Source organism: Carassius auratus, unplaced genomic scaffold (genome assembly GCF_003368295.1).
Source record: "Carassius auratus strain Wakin unplaced genomic scaffold, ASM336829v1 scaf_tig00045151, whole genome shotgun sequence".
In the NCBI taxonomy this organism is placed as follows: Eukaryota; Metazoa; Chordata; class Actinopteri; order Cypriniformes; family Cyprinidae; genus Carassius; species Carassius auratus.
In genome coordinates, this window is record NW_020526885.1 from 7,501 (window position 1) to 23,656 (window position 16,156).

Below are 16,156 nucleotides of genomic sequence, written 5' to 3' on the forward strand. Positions count from 1 at the left end.
GATACAAAGGGGCACATTTCTAAATGAACTGCATGAATCACTGAATCAAAAGAAGATTATACAGCTGACAGAACACTGAACAAATTCCTCACTTAAACGTTTACATAACCATGGGACAGTTCTGTGACCTTACTGGTCCCAAGTTTCACTGTCCTCACCCTGTGTAGCTTATTGTTTGTCAAAGGCGCTTTGAGTATGATGTGTTCTGTTCCAACCTCGTCTGTCCACATTATTCAGCCTTTCACTCTTGGCCAAACAAGAGGTTGGTTGCCAAGACTGTAATCTCAAAGACCTGTGTACAACTACTCTGAGCACTCGCCATCATGTAACACAGAGACAGTCAATTAAAGAAAGAAGAGCGAGACATAAAACATCAGACTGAAATACTGCTGTGTTGCCTAAAGCATTCTGCTCCATATGCGTCTTTGTTGAGATGTGTTTCTGCAAGTGATGTGCGAATGAAAGGCACACAAATACACCAAATTTAGACTGGCATGCACGTTTTCATAAAAGAGAGACGCAACCACCCCAAAAAGAGAAAGACAGAAAGAGGCTAAAGGATATGATTAAGAATGAAAAACAGGAGCATGTTTTTCCACAGAAAAGAGCAATTATTACAAATGTTCCTTAAATTATCCTGATTATGACCATTTATGTAATATTTAAATGAAATGTTTTGCTAGTGTTTAAATGAATAATGCCCAAGATTATTAAATAAACAAATGAAAGTAACAGAGAAGTGTGAATATGAAATTGTGAGAACTGTGATGAAGCTATGACGTACAAAAGATGCATACCACAAACAAATACCGTATTCAGCAAAAAGCCCTGAAAAACGTGCCATCCTTTTCACAAAAATATTAAGCAGCAAAAAATATTAAACAGCCGTTTTGATCGAAGTAAGAAGAAATGTTTCTTGAGCACCAGATCTAGGCTACATATTATAATGATTTCTGAAGGATTATGACACTGAAGACGGGAGGTAATGGCTCTTGAAAATTCAGTTTTGCCACATATTACATCTAAAATGTTTTTTATTTTATTCAAAATGTTATCAAATTTTCACAATATTAGTGTTTTTTTTTTCTTTTGCTATATTTTTGATCAAATAAATATAGCCATGGTGTACATGGCTCACAGCTGTATGTGGCAGCATTTCCTAATCTAATAGCTCCTCAACTCCTGTGGCATACTGTTTAGCAGAGAATTAGCATATTTAGAGACAGAGACATTCCCAAACATGTTCTTAGCACTGCCACAGGGCAGTACTGTCCAGTGAATCGACCTGTTGGTATTGATCGTGCACTTGTGTGGAGAAACAACCAACAGCGCAGAACATGTAAAAACGACAACAGGCCTGAAACTGTGTCTGTTAGCCATTTTTAAATGGTCCCATATGCAATCTACTGTAGGTCAAAGGTGACAGAGCACCATTTCAAGTATACAGGCTTGAAATTGTACAAACTTTTTGTACTTCAACATATGTGAACTGGGATTCTGTGCATTTCAGCCTCGGACTCTGTTGAGGGAACTGCAGAACCACAAAGTTGTACTGTATAGATGTACAGGCTAAACTTTAAGCTACTACAGGGGTTTTCAAAGAATAACTGAAATGTTGGTCTTTCCTGACACAAAGCTTTTTTTTGTAGCTTTGAAGAAAGTCGTATGTACATATGTAGGGCTGAACTATTCATTTAAGAGAAGTCATTTAAGTTATGTCCTTAAGCAGCTGAATGTTAAAATCTCTCCCTTTAATTTTTCATTAGTTTTTTCTAAGTGGTCCGTCTCTGGCCATGATCACAGTAACAGATCCACAAATTCGAAAATGAGAATATGGTTTACTGAATAAATTGTAATCTTTTGTTAAATGAGATAATCCTGTGTGCAGAAAATCAGTAGAGCCAAGGTGAGAGTGTGTTAAGTGTCATTTGAAGAGTGTTGTGCTAGACGAGAATGTTCTCCCACGTACCACGTCGTTAAGTGCTGCCAATTATTACCAAATCTACATTATTCATGAGTTTGTCTATTATTCATAACTCATTGACATTCATGCATTATTCATAGCGTGTAAAACATCTCTGTTAATGAGCATATTGTTCTCTGGGTTATTTATAGAAGTGGACATACAGACACAAAACATTAAAACGGTTATTTATGTATTTATGGGGGGATGCATTTAATAAACACAGCACAGGGGGTTTATGTAATTTCATAAAAGTCTCCCTCGTGATAAAGAATAGAGGGGTGCAGCTGTTTCTGACCCAGCTGTCTGAAAAAGAAAGAGAAAAGCTCTTTGGGATTTGTAGTTACTGAAAGTATATGGTGTTTGTTACATAACTGTTATCAGACACTTCGCATAATCCTATAAATCCACACTGTTATGAATGACACAGAAAGACATGCATGCCTTCTAAAGCTTATAACACAGTATAGTCCTGAAATAGGCATTCTGTATCAGTTTGTACAGAAAATTTGAGATTTTCTGTATATATATATATATATATATATATATATATATATATAAATTCAGTTGAAAGTGGAGATTTTCTGAACAAAACTGATACAAAATGCCTAAGTAATAGAGCACAAAATTATTATATACTTATTTTGAACAACAAAAAAGGAGACTTTCAATAATTCTAATACATCAGCAATTCAACACTGACTTGGTCAGGTGCACAATGAAAGTACGGGTGAAACTTTAACTACTCTTTAAACGTGTGGAATAACTGGGTCACGCTTCGAAACTTTTACACAACACCTTGTTTCTGTTCACCTCCACTATTCATGAGCCTCTGTTATTTCACGTCTGGGAGATTTCCCCTGAACTGCGAGCCAATGAGCCGTATGCGGGCCTAGTTTTTGCACACACCACAGGGTTTCGGCGGGAAGAACAGAGGTTTTGCGTGTTGTGGAAGCCGAGTTCAAACAGGGGTCGAGAGTGGATGGCTGCAGCGCTCTAACAAAACTCCTCATGCAGAGTCGAGAACAGAACAGAAGGACTCATGCTGAGATTATGACCTTTTATCACAAGTCAGAAAAACATGTGCACTCCTGTGGGCTTCTGTTGTTATTGTTATTAGCTGAAGAGTGTTTATGTTAATATACTTTCTCCTATTCCAGTTTCTTATGCAAATGCATATACAGAAGAATCCTTTAAAAACATTGTTTTGCTAGTTTGAACATTCCAACCAGCCCGACAACATTTCAACCAATAGCGTAGGTTTGGACTGGGGCTGATGAGCCAGCCAATGGCAGAGATTGGAAGTATTTGAGGAAATCAAAAACAGTATTTTTTCAATTCCCTTTGAAATGACACACTTCAGCTTCAAGTAAACTTTCTAGACACTAAGCAATTACTAGGTTGATTTCCCAAAATATGTTTTCAAAACAATGTTCTAACCAGCCTGACCTTCCAACCAATAGTGTGAGTTGGGGCGTGGATATGATCAGCTAGCCAATGGCAAAGAGGGGAAGTATTTGAGAAAATAGGTTTAGAAGTGTGTACTTTTTTTGTCATTCCATTTGAAATTATACACTTCAGTATCAGTTATAATTATAACAAAATAACCCCAATATTAAGCAGTTCAGAAAGTAAAAACTTTGTCCAGTTTATGGAACCACTGCTTAACAAACTAAGGTCCTTAACCTCAAAATTACAATTAATCCCTCATTCTCTAACATTTGTAAACTTAATGCACTAACAACGCCTTTTCAGTGATCAGTGAGTAAATGATTCAATGAGTACATGACCAGTGAGTGAATAAAAAGCAACAATAATAGAGCACAATTTGTCACGTGTCTGGATGAAATTTGTAATGCAGGTCTCAAATTATATTTTACAAAAGTACAATATTCTCAGTGTGAATATTTGTTGAAATTTTCATGGAAAAAATAATTAATCCATAAAGGAAAACTTAATTTACTCAAGGGACCAAGTGTGTATTAATACTTTTCTATCTTTAAAAACACTATGCAAAAACAAAAACAAAAAATATTCACACACAAGTAAACATTATAGAGTTGAAACACAGAGATGCAGATCACAGCATTAAAGCTAATGGTGACTGATCATCAGACCCAAACGCTCCATTTACATCAGGCTGACCCTGCAGAAACAACACTGCTGTAAACAACAGCAAATGATCAGGTATCTGATTCTGCAGTGAAACTTTGTATCAGAGACAGCCTTAGAGTGTCCAGCACTGAACGAACTGATTTCACACATTCTATCTAAAGAGATCCATAACACATGTCCAACAAAACAAAATGCATCATAAACATTCAAACATCCACATACAAGCATGCTTGCATCCCTTTGGGGATAAAGATGCAAAGCCAACCATCTGTTTAATATTTAATCTTATCCAGCTTATTAGTCCTTGCATGTAAATATGCACTAAAATGAACAGTGCAAAACCTCACATGACATTGAGAAAATATGCTCAATCAATGATCCAGAACTCACGATGTCTGTTAACACGGCTAAGCTTCACGAAACACTATCAGCTGACCCTAGAACAACTCGTTCCTCAGAAAAATGGAAACAGGCACAAGACAACGCCTTGAGGATATTGCACATAGTGAGGATACAGATAAGATACAGACAATGTTATATTGAGCACAGCTGGAACGAGCATGCAGTGTTTCTCACTGTTCCACACACACACACACACACACACACTGCACATTCCCTACAAATGACCTCATGTAGATGATCTCACACACACGATAAGATATTCAGGGTGTGCAGCTCATAACAGTAATAATTTAACTGAGAGACAGAAAATATAAGAAAACGTACAAATACAGTACCATATTCTTGTGTTCTGGTATGATACTCCAACAGATTTGAAAGAATAACACGGTAGACGGAAAAAAAATATGGCACCATGGCCAAACAATACTTAAAACTAGTAATACCATTGTGCCATGGGCTTTTTTGGATTTCTGCCATAGCACAATTGGGTTATACTTTATTTTAAGGTGACCTTGTTACAGTGTAATTATGCATTTAAGTACTGAGTAATATTAATTTACTGTAAATGTACTTACCATAGAGTTAGGTTTAGGATTAGGGTTTGGTTTAGGGTTACTTGCATGTGATTATGCATAATTTTTTGTTATTATAAAAGTAAGTACATGTAACAAGGACCTTAATGTGTTACCATGAATTGTAGTACCTTGGTAAATGTCAAATACTATGGTGTTACGATGTGATATTATCAGTGTACCATGGTACTACCACAGTTCTTTTTTGTAATGAATAAACCACACAATACCATATCTGATGAATATCAATGCACCATATCTAAAACTTAAAAAACAGTCCCAAAACTACAACAGTATTTTGAATATACCATGCACTGTGTTACCAAGGGACCTGTTTGACTTGTACCATGGACATACAATGGTATTCTTGAAACTACCCCTGAGTTCCATATAAATACTTTAGAGTACACTATGCTTCAAGGTTTTTTCCTGTTCATTGCTATTGAAGTCTGTAAGCAGAAAATTGGACCCTTCTACAGAGTGGGTGATTCTTTGTTCACTGGTCCAACACATCACAGAAGAATTAAGTCTTTCATTGGCACTGCCAGTGGAAATATTTCAGGCATGTGAGAGTCCAGGTGAACCCCAGCTCCAGGACGCTCTGAAGTATGAAAAGTACCGAGATGTAATCAGAAGGGGAGCACTTCAGGAGAACTATTCTGGAGAGCTCAAAAACTACGGAGACAATGCAACACATGCATCCTTGTTCTCTCTCCCATGAACAAACTGTTACCTGAATACACCCCATCTCAGTTCAAACAAACAAATCACAAAGCTTTAGGAAACATACGTTCCAGGAAAATATTCAAATCCACTAAATCACCAGTAAACTTACTTGATACAGCAGCCGATAATTCATTTGTTCGTAAAGTAAACAGTACCAAGGTCAACAATTAAGCAGAATACAGATATTTTAAAGAGTCCATAAGAGGAAGGATAGTATTTACGTTTTGTGTCCTTCACCGTTTTCAGGGCAGACTGAAGCCTTTCCAGCATGTTGTCCCGATTGAGTTTCTAAATCCAGCTTCAAATCCAGATCATTCCTGATGCTGAGACATTAATCTACTGTACATATAATATTACAAAACAGTGAGGAAATGAAGGACTGTTCAGGTGTTTTTCCCTTTGAGCAGAGACACTGAGGAACGCTTGCACTGACAAAACTGAACGGAGGACAGGAGAGAGGGGGAGAGGGTGAAAGAGTGCAGAGAGAGAAAGAGAGAGAGGGAGGGAGGGTGAAAGCAAATAAGAGCAATCTAATACTACACTGAATCCTCTCATAAAAGAAGCATCATGAGAAGGAAAGTGGGTGATGTTTAAAACCCTATATTGGGATGTCTAACAACACACACACAAACACACACACACACACACACACACAAAATACTGTTAAAAAATTTGGGCTAAGAAATTTTTTTCCCCATATAATAATTAATACTTGTATTCAGCAAGGATGCATTAAATTGATCTAAAGTGACAGTAAAGGCATAATATTACAGTGTTACAAAATGTTACAAAATATTTTGGTTTCAAATAAATTCCCAAACTTTTGCCATTTATTTTTTTATGGGTGTACATATTAGATTTAATTCCAAATCATTAATACATATTATCAATCATAGAAATTTGGCTGATACTACTGGTGGTCTATTGCTAAATTATATATATATCATGTTTCTACAACTTAAGTACATTGGACATTTGGATGTTACAAGTGATAAAGTATGAATATAAAGGGCATTTTGGATAAAGTAATATTAAAGTGTTATACTTAATATCATGGTTTACTAAATTACATATTAAATGCATTGAATTTTTATGTCAGATGCACAGGTACCGAAAACTTTATGTAAACATTTGGTTCTATGAATTACAGTAGATACTTCATGTAACTTATATAAATGTAACAAAACCAAAAGCATCCAAAAAAGACAAAGGTCAATGGTTCTTTCTTGTAAATCTCTGTGTTACAGAAGAAACAACATAAAGCGCAAATAACAGTGAACAAGTACTGAACTACTAAGCATCTGAACAAAGGACAATGCACAAGTAAAAACAAAGAAAACAGGAAAAACCGTGCACTCAGGAAACTGTTCCATTTGTCGTTTCACAAATACAAGAACTGCTGGACACAAACCTTGACCTCATTTGGACTTTAACTTATCCTACAATTGTATTTCATTTTCATCCTCAACATCACAGCAGTGAGCTACAAATCATACATGTACATTTATGACTGTAAAGAGCAAAAGCCTCAAATCAGCAAAGCCTCAAATCAAGTGAAAGAAGTCATAATTAGTCTGCTAATTAGGGATTTTTGTGCACATGCTTGTTGCATAATGGCATGACTCAGATGACCAACATGCTTAGAGGGGTAAATGCCCTTTTTCTTTAAAATATTATTTTTTCCACAATTCACCTGGCCTCCAAACATGGAGCAAAGCAGGATTATATACTCTCTCCCTTTGTGAGAATTACTTTATGGAGACAGAATGTAGGATATTTTTCCAGAACCCTAGTTTTTGAAATAACATTGTATTAATGTAGTAAATGTTTTCTTTTTGATGCCAAATACCAGAATAATCAGAAATAAAACAAAGGTCACAACAACTGGGCAGAAATCATAAATGCAGGTCCTGCTTAACCCAGCCTGTACTTACTTCCATTCATTACGTCCTGGGATGCGATGACAAACCCGAATCCTTCTCCTGGTCTCCGTCTCAACTCCACCTCCATCGCTCTGGAAGAGATCGCTCCCCTCGTGTCTACATGGCTTTTGGACACTGCGCCGAGATTAGAGGGAGCAGTACGGCTCCACTGAGCAGGTCCGTCCTCGACTCCTATCCAGTCCCGGGGCTCTAGGGTCAGGGTCACGGGCACTGAGTCCAGGAAGCTGGTGCTTTGGACCAGGTTGGGGAGGTCACCACAAGGTGAGGAGGGAGAGAGGGTGCTCTGGCTGGGCACAGCGCCATCGGAGGAGGGCGAGATCAGATCAGGGGTGCCCAGGGAAGGAGGAGGCCTCTTATAGGCATTTGGGGAGCCTGGGGAACAAAGAGAACCTGAGATAGAACAGGATAGTGATATGTAGGTTTTCTGTGTAGTTGTATGAATGTCACACAGATTTTTCTTGATATGATGTTTTTCTATTATAAAGAAATCATAATAAATATAAAAATACTAAATCCGAAATATAATTTCTATGTTGCTCACTGCTCTGGGTGTGTGTTCACTGCTGTGTGTGTCGCTTTGAATGGGTTAAATGCAGAGCATGAATTTAGAGTTTGGGTCACCATACTGTACTTTTCTAAATGTCACGTCACTTTTCACTTTATAAAGTTTACTGTAATTTATTTGTCATTTATTTATATTAAATAATACAACATTCTAAAAGTGACCATGAATTCAAAATGGACAATTCTTGTGTTTTTTATTATATATTTTCTTTTTGGAATATTATAAACGATTTATTCATAGACAGTGTGGAGAACACTCACCTCCTCTGTAAACCAGTAAGACCACCTCACCCTGTTTGGTATGTTCTTGCAGCACTCGCTGCACCTGTTCACAGTATAAAAAAAGAGCATTTGCAAGGATTCAAGTATGTAAGGTTGATGAGGGAAGAGCTTCAGAAACAGACCCGAAGAGTTAATGAATTACCTGTGCGAAGCTGAGACTCTGCACATCAGCGCCGTTGATTTTAATAATGGCGTCCCCTGGCTGTAGGGAGTGGCACTGTCGTCTGTCCCAAACTCTCTTCACCACCGCCAGCTGCCCTCCCTGCCCCCCAGCCGTCACACTGAAACCCATACCCCCTCCCTCACTCCTGCCCAAGGCCACAGGTACCAGCTCACCCTCTCCACCGCTGCCTACCCCACCTGGGGCTCCTGGGGACCCTAGGCCACCCGGAAGAGGTCGCGGGGGATTGTTGGCTGGACACCCGTTGAAACCACAGGGTGGGTGCTCGTTTGGGGGTGCAACACCAAGAGATGTTTGGGGCACTGGAGGCCGCTGGGTGCTGGGCGCTCCTGGCGGGGCGGTAGGACCCACCTCAGGCTGGGGCAGCGGGAGCACAGCAGAGGAGAGCTCGCTCTCGGAAGACTTCGAACTGTGATGGGCGTGAGAAGGAGCTGGAAGAGAGTTGTTGTTGTAGCTTCGGACAAGGGAAGCTCTAGATGGAGTGTGGAAGAAATAATTGATTGTGTAAAAAGAACAGCATCAACAACGATATAATATTAGTAATTACAATAGTACTGTAATAATAATCATTAATGAACATGGTCATGATATTATTATTATTTATTTTATTTAAAATAGTGCAAATATTTATTATAACTGATATTAACCAGGTTTATTAATAACAATCATGTATAAACATGGTTATAATAATAATAATAATAATAATTATGTTCTTATAAATTATCAGTGTTTTAAAGAATAATATTTTAACACATCATTATTATTATTACAATGTTTCTGAATAGTATTTTATAATTATACTATTTACTATCCCTAATATTAACCATGTTCTTTAATAATAAAAATAATAATGATAATTATTATTATTAATTATTAGTGTTATGGTATCATGGTAGTAATTTTGTATGATCATATTCTTCATCTTCCCTATTGAACATGGTTATGATATTATCATTATTATTATTATCATCATTACTATTAACCATGCTCATTAATGATATTTATTTTTATTAATAATACACATTAACATTAATGAACATGGTTATAATAATAATAATAACAACAATAATATTATAATCATGTTCAAAGGATACATATTCATTAATATTATTAGTTATTTACTAATAAATGAATACAATCAGTCTTCAAAGTAATCCTGTTTACCTTCGCGTGACAACAGAGCAGACCTCCGTATCACTATGACTGGAGCTCATCCGCTCTGATGGAGGAGGGGCATTTGAAGAAGTCACCGCCCCCATCCCTATAGTCCCTCCCACTCCATTTCCATTGGCCATTGCGTATGAAAGCTGGGGTGCTGTGTTTCCATTAGCATCCAAGGACTCTTTCAGCATGCGGGGGTAGAAGTTGTTGTGGTGGGACATGGAGCGGTTGAGGTTCACCAAGCCAGGCTGGTGTCCATCGGGATGTTGGACCTGGGATTGAGCAGACCCGGGGGCTGTAGGGTTGGTGCTGGTTGGGTCAGAAGGGGAAGAGAGGCTGGTTTTGGGGCAGCCATCAGGGTTGTAGAGCATTGGGTAACCTCGACGGAGAACCACGTCCACACTGTGACCCATGGGGACGGATTTCAGCATTTCTACAACCTCTTTGTGGGACAGACCCAGCACACATGAGTCATTGATGTACACTAGGATGTCCGCTGGGAGAGAGAGAGAAACATTTGCATTTACACATGGAAATCATAACCAGCCAGTATAACGAGGAATCAAAATGTCCTTCATTTTGTAAATTTAAGAAAGAGAGAGAGAGAGAGAGAGAGAGAAACCTCAAAGAAATTTTATTAAGGTAGAATTTGACCCCTTTAAGGATAAAGATAAGTGTGTGTGTGTGTGTGTGTGTGTGTGTGTGTGTGTTTGGTTTTGTTAGTACACGTGAGTGGACAGTGTTGTGTGTAAGAGGCAAACAGATTAAAACCTACAGGCCCATCTGGATTAAGAACAGATGAGCAGATTCAAACCATGAGACCATCCAAATCACCAAATACACACACGCACACACACACTAATCTAATCCAGAGAGAGAGAAAGAATGTCAAGGGATTTCCTGCCTAAAATAAAAGTGAGGATTGGAGGGACAGATTAAAGGATAGGGAGAGCAGAAAAGCTAACAGCTCATGCGGTAAAATCTATCTTTTATCCATCCGATCCTTTTCTCTCCCCTGGTTTTCCTGCCATCTATAAATGATCTGACTTAAATCCAGATCTATTGGGCTTTTTGTCTTCTAAGCATAAAAGAGGATGTTAAAGTCAGCAGTACCATTACATCACATATGATTCACAATGTCTTTAAGAGCCCCCTGCACAAATCTGTGTGTGTTATTAAATTATTATGTCAGTCATAAATCTATAAATATTTAAAGAACTGACCGTTGAAGTGCCATCTCCTCTACTGCAGATTTTTACAGAAGCAGCAAAAAGCAGAAGCCACTTTCCAGCAGTTTCCAAAAGAGAATACTTGTGTTGCCAGGGTAATATGTGGCACGCATGCAGATTCTTTTTCCACCAAATTCCTATTTACAATTTTAATCGTTTTCATTGTGAAATTAGACTAAAAGTAGCTGGATTAAAACATTAAACATTACAGTTGATGCCTCTGTGAATGTGTTTGTGCAAAGTGTCATATTGAGGAAAAACAAGTTATTTAACATTTAAAAAAAGACTTATTCATGCCATTTTTCCTTTTAAATAACAGAAACAGCTTTACTGAAAAATAAGAGTAATCATCATCATCATAACATTCCTGAAAATATCTCGAGGAAAGAAATTAGCAATTTAAAATAAAATGACTGCCTTTTCATTTTTCTTTGAAATAACAAAAACTGCTTTACTGAATAATAATAATAATAATAATAATAATAATAATACAGTAGTCATTTTACATGATTATTAAGAAATATTTATGCCTAAATTCACCAACTATTGGAACATTGTGCCATTTATATTTTAGATCTTAATCCCTGCTGTAATTTTCTCTTAGCTTTTTGTGTGGTAGAGTCTGCAATACAGTTTCACCTCCATCTGTGTTATGTTTTTTAAAGGACACAGGGTTAAAACGCACCTGTTTTGAGTGCAGACGGGCCTCCAGGGGTGACACTGTACACCTGCAGGAACTCTCGAGGTCTACTGCCACCCACAATGTTAAAGCCAAACCCACGAGGCCCTTTCGATAGGCGGGTGTGTATGGAATAGCCCTTCAGTTCAGTTGGTTGGTCTGTGAATGCAGGTACTAATTCACACACACACACACACACACACACACAACAAACAAACATAAAATTAAGTCTCTATACAAGAGATGCTAAGTCTACGGAGTTTTAGCAATGCCTTTAGGTCAAACCGCCTAATCTACATTGTTTCAGGCTGGAGTTGATAGCTAAACAACAGTGCCATCTGCTGGGATGTGGGCTGTACTGGTTATACTCTGTATAAAATGTTCAATTACACACTTTTTATATTCTGCAGTAAAATGTGCAGTACTGGTAAAATCCATGCAGCATACAACAGAGCACTTTTTAAACCTTTTTCTTTCATTTTGTTTGATTCATTATTTGAACAGACTGCCAAACATTACATTTTGTTCCTCAAAATTGCGTCAAAAAATTCAAAGTAACCACATTTATTTCCAGCATGATTAGTGGACTCCAATCGCTGAATTAAACATGCCATGTAAAGAGGTCATGTGACAATACAGTATACTGCCATCTCAAACCTGCAAAATGTATATGATTACACAACAGCAGGCAGTATACAATCTATTCTACACACTTTTTGTTTTCCAAACTTCTAAAACTTTTTTCCTCATGGTTAAATTAAATTTCAGATATTTAGGCACATAAATGTGTTTGCACACATTGGCTTCCTACACATATGTGCAAAGTGACAGACAAAATGACTTCAGAAGATCACTCAGCTAAGAAGTGATAGCAGACATGACCTTCTCAAATCTAAGAGAGCATGCTTTGAGTGATAGATAACATTAAAGGAAAAAGAGAGATGGAAAGCGAGTGGGCGAATAGGGAGAGACGAGGCGATCGTGAATAAGGTTTGAAAGGCAAAGGAAACAAGCGATAAGATGAAGGCGTGAGAGAAAGACTAAATGGCTCCAGGAAGGTTTGTCATTAATCTTTGTGTGAAGACTGCAGAGAGAGCGAGAGTATGTTTGGGGGCAAGAATTGGAGAGGAGCCAAGCTCACACACACATGCACACATATACACTCACACTCTGTCTTGCTGACAATCTCTTTGCCCTGAGTCCTTGGGTCCAGCCAGCTTGTGGTCTTTGAGTTATGGCTGAAAAATGAGAGAAATCAGAGAGACTTTTTTCCACTCACAAGGTTTCATCAGCAACTTTAAGATGAAATACAACTGCAGTTCTGAGAGCAATAAATATTAAGAGGACTTAATTTTCACAGATAGAGACAAAGATTATGCATTTTTCCCTGATGCGCAGCTCAAAGTTCAAATGTTGTGCTTATTTTACACAAAAGTGCATCAAAAATACAGAATAACCACATTAGCTGACTTAATTTTCATAGATGTAGGCAAAGATTATCCATTTTTTATTCACGTGCTTTTTGAAGTTCAAATGTCTCCCTTTATTGTACACAAAATTGAATCAAAAATACAAAATAACCCCATTAAGTGAAAATAATTTTCATAGGGTAAGGCAAAGATTCTGGATTTTTCATTGACGTGTATCTTAGAGTTCAAATGTCATCCTTTTTGCATCAAAAATACAAAATAATCACATTTACTTCCAACATGATAATTGTACGCCCCTGCTGAATTAAACATTTCTTATTGATGCACATCTTAAAGTTCAAGTGTCGCCTTCGTATGTCAAAAGACCATTGTGACATAAAAAGGCATCTTTTCAACTTCGACTATAACCTTTGATTACTGGAGGAAGAAAATGACTTTCTGTCTCACTATACCGTCTTATATTTTCCTTCTCCCTCTGCTGACTCACTTGATGTAATAGGGTTCGCCCGTGTCACTGAACGCCAGCTCCCAGTTTTCAGGCAATGCCCCTCCACGTGCTCCATTCTCCATGGCAACCCCTCCATCCCGCCCACCGCCTAAATCCCAAGTCTGATTAGGTGAGACAATGGTGGTGGGAGGGGCACTGCTGGCTCCTGCAGACCCCGCTGGGAAACAAAGTACAGTGAACATGACATGAGATGCAGCCGTCTTATATAATCTTAGGCAAACTCAGGCCAGCGAGAGGTCACTCAGTTCATGGTACTCAGTTCATGCCAGCTCTAATTTGAGAAAGGCATCAGTCCTAAATACAATTGCATAGTTTTTAATGTCAAAAACATAAAAATGTAAGCATGTCATGGTTGAGGCTTCAAAAACTGTGGGTTTAAAATGCAAAATGGTTAAAAACTTCAATCAAATCCAGAGATGCTGGAAGATTCTACATGCCACAAAAACTCAACATACTGTATACTGCACACAATATTAAAGCAACAACAAAGTAACTTCTCATTGGCTTTTTCTTAATGTTAAGCTTAAAGTTTTATGTTAGTTTTAACAATGGCTTTTAGAAGATAAATGTACTGTATTGTCTGTGTAACAGTGGAAGGAGATACTTAGTTTTGGAAACCAATTTACTTAAGGGGTGCACTGACTTTATAGAGGAGAAAATATAAAAGGACCTAAACTTGTGTCTTGGGGTACACCATAAGTTATAGATCCTAATAAATAAAAGAGAAGTTCCCAATCTCAACAGAATATGATTCCTAAATATATTACTTTACAATGAAATAATGAAATGGAAGTTGCTTTCATTTAAAAGTGCTTGTTTAAGAAATAAAAACAACTAATTTCAAAATAAAAGGTGGACCCAATAGCTGAATACCTGAAAGACCAGAGTCTTCCTCGCTGTTGTCCCCTTCCTCCACTGCCTTTTCCAGGTTGCTGAGTGATTTGCTACGGGTACGGAAGTTCCTCAGGAGATTTCGATGTTCCTGGTATGTAATGGGGGGGCTATCAGGACCGATGTGGATTGGCCGAGGTGTGCCATAATAGTTCCCTGTGATGATGGAGATTTTTTTAGAAATGGCCTCTATAAAGCCACAATCGAAAAAAAAAATCCAATCAGCAAAATAAAAAAACAATGGCCTTTAGACACAATGCTTTACATGCGCTAACCGAAACAGTCCTTGACAAGATCATCCATTTTCAACCTAAAAACTATTGTTCCTCGAGTCCATTTTTTGAGGCAGCCAAAGAGCCATAATCAAAACAGCTTTCAGACAGAAACCTCTGGATCTCCATTTTCAAAAACAAATAGGTATTTATCCAGCAAAATACAAACCCTATGAGCACACCACTGACATTAAATTTTTTTTTTTTTTTTGGAAAATTCAAATTTACAATTACCTAACATACAAACAAACTTATACAACCACTAGTAAATGTATCTAATTGAAAAAAAAATTTCATTACATATAGACAGCATAACAATTGTGAAATGTTAAAATGAACATGAATTAACATGAGCCCCTTATTCCTGTAATAACAACATGTACTCAAACGTACATGAACTCCAAAAGTCTGGCAAGAGCTGCACAAAATCTGATGATCCATGTTATCCTGCATGATTTGAGCGGATGTTCCAATAGATCATCTTGTGCTTCAATGGAAGCAAGAAAATCTGACATTTTGTACCAAAAACTACACATGAACAGTGTCAAAAATTTGCTTACTTGATCAGTGAAACAGAAAGACTTCAGAATTAATTTTATATCATAATATTTCTTAATTTCAAAATATAAAAAATCCTAAGATTTACTCATTTAAAAATAATCTTACATTTAAAAGACATTTCCAATGGTTCATGTGACCCCGATGTATCTTTCAAAGTAGAACGTCTTGTGTCACCAGTTTAAATGATACAGTTCTAGTTGTACATTTTATCAAAAGAGAATTTTTTCCTGCTCCTGGCTGCTGCTGCCCTAGATCACAGTCTCTTTAAAACCCTTAATCACAGCTGTTATGAAACTAATAAACTGACAGGATGTTTCAGAGCTCTTTTAGCAACCAGATCAATGGTGAAAACATGAGATTAATGCACCACTGAATAGCTACTCTAAAAAGCTAAAGTAAAAGCACACAACATACAGCATAAATGCTCAGGTGAAAAAACACTATTTACAGTATATGACCACTAGGGGCGCACAATCCTTCGCAGTTCAGAGAGTTTACATGTTTGGCACTTCCAGTGATATTTAACTGCAGCATAACTCCCTAGCTGCAGCTTATTTACAACTGGAGAAAAAATAAATAAACAGAGAGAGAGAAGGAGAGAGGGAATGGGGGTGGAGGGGTGATCGGAGACAGAGAAACTGAAATAGGGATTACAGAGAAAAGCCTCTTTTCTCCTG

At 37.5% G+C, this 16,156-nt stretch overlaps 1 pseudogene; it reads right to left on the minus strand.

Annotated features, from left to right (window-relative positions):
* The window catches only part of LOC113087727 (membrane-associated guanylate kinase, WW and PDZ domain-containing protein 1-like), a 34,376-nt pseudogene that overhangs the window by 3,062 nt on the left and 15,158 nt on the right, over window positions 1-16,156 (minus strand).